Here is a 7,509-nt window from a genome sequence, read left to right on the forward strand (position 1 = left end):
ACTCCTTACAAAAATTTCGACTAAACTCGAAACCCTAACTCAAAACTCAACTCAATTGCTCTAAAAAGCGATACTGGGAAGCCTCACGCTCCCCCTCTATTTATACCCGAGGTAGGCAGCCTAAAGCCACGAACCAAACTCATACTAGGAGTCCTAAACACCTTAGGAAACCCTCTAGTACAAGAAACAAACTTTACATAACCAATCATACCAAATTTGGACTCCTTCCAAATTCGACTCCGCATCCCATACGCACACAATAACTCCATCGTATGCCATATGGAATCTCCATCAACCACGTGCATCAACTCTAGCCTAAGTATTCCGCATGATCTCTGACCACCACGGACGTCGTCTTATCCCCAAGCCGACTTCCGGTCCATCACCGCAAATACTCTTCCGAGACATCGAGTCACCTACACATGAAATAAACAAAGAAACCATATTCCGAGACCAAGCTATCTCCAACTTGACTCATTAGTAGCAAACAACAGTATTACATACGTATAGTATCCATCTAGAAGCCATAATCATGAAATAATCACGGATATCCAAACAAACAACCCGAAACCGAAACCGACACAGCGTCGGCCGGTCAGACCGCGGGCTGCACCGGTCTGACCGCGCGATACACGCCGGTCTGTCCGGCTCACACTGCCCGGTCTGACCGGTCACATGAAATAACAACACCTGCGATTCACCTGTAAATCCAATCATCTCCAAAACCACTTCGTGAATAAATTCCAAATAACAAAACCAATAATCTCCGATGCCAATTGTTCATCACAGAATAATAATCAAAAACACTTTTGATTTTACATCTAATTGTGGTCAGCTCAGTTTTTGGCACTTGACAGTTTGACATGATCATGGTGAACAACTGAACATGGCATGATGACAATGCCTTAAACACGTAAAGACGACAATTTCTTTTTTTTTTCTTGCACGGGCCGAGGTTAATCGGGCCGGCATGGCCCAACCTACATGCCGGGCCGTGTCGTGCCAGCCCACGGGCTACACACACGGCCTAGGCACGGCCAATACAACTCGGGCCGTGCCGAAGGCACGACAACCCATCGTGCTTCTCCACAGAATAACTCTATTTTCGTCTCTCAACTCTATTGGCTATGCCCATATGGCTAAAAAATAAGTCCATTTTATATTCCTCTTCTTTTTGGCCTTACCTTATATGGTTATTTAAGTTTATTTGCATCCCTATACTATTTTTCTTCGATCATGCCGTGCCGGACCGACCCACCATGTCGAGGGTGCAGCTCAAGCACGGCCCGGATGTCGGGCCGGGCTGGCACGGGCACGACCCCAATCGGGCCATGCCATGCTTGGGCCGGACCAAAATGGCGTGCCTTGGGCTGGGCCGGAGGTCTCGGGCCATATGGCCATCTATAGGTGCAAGGTTAGCATAGCACGTACTCTCCCTATCACAAAACAAACAAATCTAGTAAAAGAGATAACACACCTTAATACTATAAATTTGGACATGAGCAGATTCTTACTATTCTTCAAACTATAAGCCTGGCTGTACACTCATTCTTACGATTTCCATCCCAAATCAGCAGAATTCTGTTCTTGGGATTTCCCCTGTTCAAGGTTTAGTTGACACATTGTTCTTGCGATTCAACGAAGAGAGACCATTTAGGCATATGGTAAGTGACCAAACCTCATTTCTGTTTTTCTTTTCTTTTCGATGAGCTAGGTTGAGAGCAATTGCTCGGCTTCCTGGATTGGTTTTGATGTTGTGCATTGTATTGCAGGTTGGTCCGGCGATTCAAGAGAAGTAGTCGCGGTGGCTGAGGCCTCTGCAGTCGGCGAGGTATACTTCGCGCAGTGCGGCGAGTGCAACATGTTCCGCCGCCGCTGGCCGGTGCTGTGAGGTGTGTGGCCGTGGCCTGCTCGACTCCTTCGATTCGGCTTCTGCTCCCTCGGATGCAAGGTGCGTACGTGCTCTGACGACTTCGCATGAACCACCTACCCATCGACGATGCACAACTGCAGTTTCGGCCTTGATTTCATAATTTCACTATTTGAATTCTACTGATTCATTTGGTTCTTAACAAAACTTTGAATCTTTTCAATCGCGTTTATGCATAATTGCATTGGAAGAAGAAGTAAAACACTAACTGGTTCCGAAATGGCAGTCCAAACCGTGACAGTAGTAGTACTAAAATAACGACCACGTATTGTTCAATTTATGACGTTTATGCAGCTTGGAGGACCCAAAGCTGACCTGAAATTTTTACATTTTAGTACTTTTTAAAAATTTATTTTATAAATGGACCTCTGGAAAAACTTAAAACAAAAATGGTTTTTTTTTGGCACCAGAGTGGCTGGCGCCGTCCTCTAACATGGCGAAAAATCCCGCGAAAAATGAGTTTAAATTGACTGGATTTGAGGTGGAGAGGTGAGGGGGGGAGAGGGAGAAGAACAACAAGCAGCGGCTCAGGCTACGACTCAGGCAAAAATGGGAGTGGAGAGGAGAAAGGTGGTGGGGCCACAGGGTTTAAAGGCGCGGCCCACAGAGGAGAGGCGCGCCATCCATGCTGGCGCCGTCGTATGAGGGGCGGCGTCAAGGTGGCTGGCGCCCCTCTTCTGCCAAGTCCGCATCGCTACGACAGCCCTAGTGCCATGGTGGCACTGTCGCGGCGCCATGATGGCTGGCGCCGTCATGTTGGAGGACGGCGCCAGCCTCTCTGGCGTCCAAAAAGGACCATTCTCGGTTTAAGTTTTTTTAGGGGTCTATTTATAAAATAAGTTTTTAAAAAGGATTAAAATGTAAAAATTTCAGCAAAGCTGACGCTCGTGCTACTGCACGGTAAGCTGGGCTTGGAACCCAGAAAGGTCTGGAGGACGGCGGCTGCCGTTTTTCCCGGGAAAGCCGCCTCGTATCTCCGGCCACCACCGGCTGTCCACGCGGCGGAAGAGCGCGCCGCGCCGAGCGCCGTCATACTAGTCCAGTCATGAGAGGAGACCATGATATCAAAATTAAATCTTAGGTTGATTGGTTCATCTCTTCACTTTACCAAACTATATTTGACTTATATTTTAGGTAGGTGTTTGACTTATATTTTAGGCTCACAAGTTTTATGTTTTTAAACCATGTCACACTTATAGCATACTAATTCATAGTCACTTTTATTTTATTTCACACTTTACGGTTAGTTGTAGTAAAGTTAGACATCAACCAAACAACCCCTTACTCTCTCGTGTTAAAATGTAGCTACCTATAGTACAATAGAACTAGACAGATTTTAAGTAGGTTTTAGCCGTTTTTGGCGGTGCAAATGAGGCCCAAATATGTACTTCCTCCGTTTCAGTTATAAGATTTTCTAGCATTGCCCATATATATATATATTATGAATCTAGATATATATATCTATATATGTGTGATTAAATTCATTAACATCTATATGAATATGGACAATACTAGGAAGTCTTATAACCTGAAATAGAGATAGTAGTTCATTAATATTTCCAGCCCCAACGGAACTCAAGAGTTTTCGACTCGGCGCTCTCCTCGGTATCCGTGCTTATAGAGTCCATCCGCTCGGAAGGCCGTCAGTTGTCTTCCGCAGACAATGCCGCTTTTGGGGATTTGATAGGAGTGTAGTGTGGCTCCGCCTCTTCCCTCTCGTTTGTTGGAGTAACCTTTTTTCGTAGTAGTATTTTTTTCTTTTTTTTTTCTTTCTTTCTTCTGGCATAGGCTTGTTTGGCCGATTGCGTTGTGTAACAAAATCTCCTTTTCTTTCTAATATATTGATGTGCAATCCTTCTACGTTCGCACAAAATTCCAGCCCTTGAAAACAAGAAATAGATTGCATTTTATTGCAGTGAGCGATATAAGATTTTCCAACTCTTGCGCAAGCGTGCATACAATGGGACATAGTTTAAATACAAGAGATTCTGAGGATTATTGTACTTTTACACAGGAGCACACAAAGCATAAATGTATAAAAAAAATACTAACAAATATCAGATTCAGATAATCAGAAGGTGAGACCAGATCCTTTCAGCTTCTCCTCAATAACGGCATCCAACTTCTTGGCCATCTCTTCAGTCAAGTAGTTCTTCCAGTCCCCGACTTCACCTTTTCTGAAAAACACCGAGTTCTCCATCGGCCGTCCACTGCTCCGATCAACCACCCCGGAGGAGTTCACGGGTAGGCGGCTCAGCTTCTCGAAGCTGCACAGCCTCACAACCTCCTCGACGACGCCGGCGCCGACCTCCTCGTCGGTGAACGGGGCTCGGAGGAACTCGGCGAGCTTCTTGACGTGGCCGGCTGGGTCGGCCATCATGTCGTCGTACTTGAGGAAGAGCACCATGTCGGGTTCCTCCATGCTCTTCTTCCAGTAGCCTAGGCAGTGATCCCAGATCGGCCCGTACTGCCGTACAGGGAGAAGCCATCGACAAACAGCTCGAAGGCCCTGTCGAGATCGAGGAAGAAGCCATTGCCGACCTTGTTCATGTAGTGCCACAGGGAGACGACGACGTCCTTGGGCTCCCGGCATAGGTAGACGATGCGGCAGCCGAGCTCGGCGACGCGCCGGGGAAGCAGCTGGGGCGGCATGTGGGTGGAGAGCAGCCTCGGGGAGGGGAGCGCGTCGAGGGCGGCGAGAGGGTGGAGGTGGTGGAAGGGCACCTCGATGAACGGCACAAGGTCATGCGGGCTTTGGGTGAGCAAGGGGTGGTCGCCGGCGGCGGCGGCGGTTGGCGATGGCGAAGGAGAGCACCTTGAGCCAGGTGGTGCCGCACTTTGGGTAGGTGGCGAGGAGCACATCGTCGGGGCGCCGCGCGAACTGGGCGTGCACCAGCGAGGCAGCGACACGCTCGTGGCGGCCTGCTGCGTCATCCAGCAGCCGTGGTAGAGGACGAACGCCGTCCACCATCCTTCCCTCGTCGGAAGCGACGCGAGGATGTTGGCAGTACATCCTAACGAAAGACATATACGGCGGCGAAACCGATCGAGGAAACATGATCGGAAACGAAACAGCCAAAAACGTCTTCCTCGCCTCCGGACTCCGGTGGCGGTAGGGACGACGCTCTCGGCGTCAAGTTGACCTTGAGCCATGGCTGCTTAAGGTTTGCTCGACTGACACGAGCGAGCTTAGTGATCTGGAGCAACAACACAACTACACTAGCTTCGATCCTGTGTCTCTGTAGTCTGTATTCCGTAACTCTGTACCATCAACACAAGCATCCAGCCGAAACACGCGATGAAGGTATACAAGAATCATATTCTCGTACAGTCGACTAGGTTTGGAAATTTCGGACTGAAATTTCAAGAATCATATTCTCGTACAGTCGACTAGGTTTGGATACGATATTATTTCGGCCGGATTTTTTCTACTTTTTTTAAATTTTTCGTGAATTTCGGTAATATTTGTTCAAATTTAACTAAATTTTGTTTAAAATTTCGGTATATCGGTGGCCTCAGATCAAATCGGCTAAACCGAAAAAGAGAATCCTGGTTTCGACTATTCTCGATTAAATGTACCGTCTCCATCCAGTATATTATAACCTACGACTGAATGAGATGTACTGATGTATCATAGTACTACGAATTTGAACATGATATATCTCATCCGGTTTTAGGTTGCTATATTATGGGATGGATAGAGTAGTGAGTAAGGGGATTGTTCCGCATAGTTTTGCACAGAGGTAGATAATTCACTTAGAGTTAAATTTAATATACAACTCTGAAATTTTATTTCTATAGGTACCATTATATATTGAAATATTTGGATTTCATATACAACTATTAGCTTTTATTTTTGTAAGCTTAGATTTCATATATAATTGTTAACTTCTATTTCTACATATATAATTGTATCTCGTATACAACTATATTAATCAATCTACACCGTTATAATCCGGACCCACCGTAATCTAATAATAAGATCTTTTTCTTTTTCCTCGACTAATGTGGGATTTTCAGCCACCACATTAAACGTGGTGCATGCTTTTAAGATTATCTTGATAATATAACTAGCTAGGTGGCGTGCATATTGCGCGGCTAACACCTATACAAAGCTATCTAAATTTTTACACATTATTTGTTTAAAATTTGTTAAACATTTATCTTATTGTCTTGTGATTTTAAAAATTAAAACTTATCATAATCGGGCTTTCATTTATAGTTTTTAAAAGTCACACCAACCGCATAGAATTACTCATTTGCCGTCCTTTTACTTGCTTGTCCGGTTCGCCATGGCTTCTATTCATCTACGTTATGACCTTTAAAAAATTGAATATGAAAGTTTGTTGTCTCGTCGTATTCCGTTGTTATAGTTTGATGCCACCCAAACTCCTTTACGGCCCCCTGAGGGTCGAACTTCCAATTTTAATCTATTAGTAGCGATTATTAGTTTTTGAGTGAATGGACAAGTTAACTTCATCTCCTCTGTTTTGATGAGTTCATGTAATGTAAGATGAGACCCCCCCCCCTCTCTATTGTATATTCTTTAGCTCTCCCACTCCTCTCCTTTCTCTGGTGCATGTTTAGTGCAACGGAGTAACCTAGGCTCATCCTTTTGAGCACTCGAGGTGAACACCAAGTTTGTTACTCCTGGGCATTCCTAGTCAGTTTGTGGAGTGCCTGGACCGTTTGTGAACGCATGAATTTAGTGCCGGCTCATCGACGTCTCATGCATCTAGACGTACGGGATCAACAGTGCCGTACGAACGGTGTCATCCGACCATCATGCATGGGACCAAACTTTCCAGAACACATATAAGACGTCTATCAACTACAGCATGAAGAAAAAAAAATCAGCAGAGCATCTTTTTTTTTGTTTTGAAAATTAAGATGGCATGAGATCTGCCGGTTATATTAGAAGGAATAAAAGATCAAAATACAAAGGTTTACCAGAGCGACTAAAGAAAATTACAGAAAAGGAGAAGATAGGGCTACTGAAACAAGAGGAAGGCAAGAAGGAGCCACGTTCATGGTGATTTGAAGGCCATTTCTCTTTGGTCCAAGTCTTAGATAATTAGGTTCGCCACTTGTGCAGAGCATGAGGTGCTTCCATCCTTCATCTTCACTCCAATCGGCTGGTGACCAGTTTCTAGCCATGACTAGATCGAACAAAACATCTTGGCGGCTACGTACCTTCCTTGGCAGAGCCACTCCCCATTACAATTTTCTTCGTGCATCTCAATATGGACCAATAGGTGATCCAATAACAAGCATCATATATCGGACCAGTGGGGGTCTAATACTCGTATGGCAACTTTTTTAAAACATGTAATTCCTCCGTTTCATATTATGAGACTTTTTACCATTACTAACATTCATTAACATCTGTATGAATGTATACCGTATCTAGATTCATTAACATCTATATGAATATGGGCAATACTAGAAAGTATTATAATATTAAACGGAGGGAGTAGCATTTTGGGCTTTCCATAAAGCTGATCGCATACACTAGTACATATCCTTCTATCTGTGACGAACTTTAATATGGTTAGAAATAGCGGGCCGTCACAAGGAAG

At 45.0% G+C, this 7,509-nt stretch overlaps 1 pseudogene; it reads right to left on the reverse strand.

Moving 5' to 3' along the window:
• Positions 1-3,866: 3,866 nt before the first annotated feature.
• Positions 3,867-5,242, reverse strand: LOC107277961 (cytosolic sulfotransferase 5-like; annotated as a pseudogene).
• Between the last annotated feature and the right edge of the window lie 2,267 nt (positions 5,243-7,509).

The sequence above is a fragment of the Oryza sativa genome, chromosome 8 (genome assembly GCF_034140825.1).
Source record: "Oryza sativa Japonica Group chromosome 8, ASM3414082v1".
Classification (NCBI taxonomy): domain Eukaryota; kingdom Viridiplantae; phylum Streptophyta; class Magnoliopsida; order Poales; family Poaceae; genus Oryza; species Oryza sativa.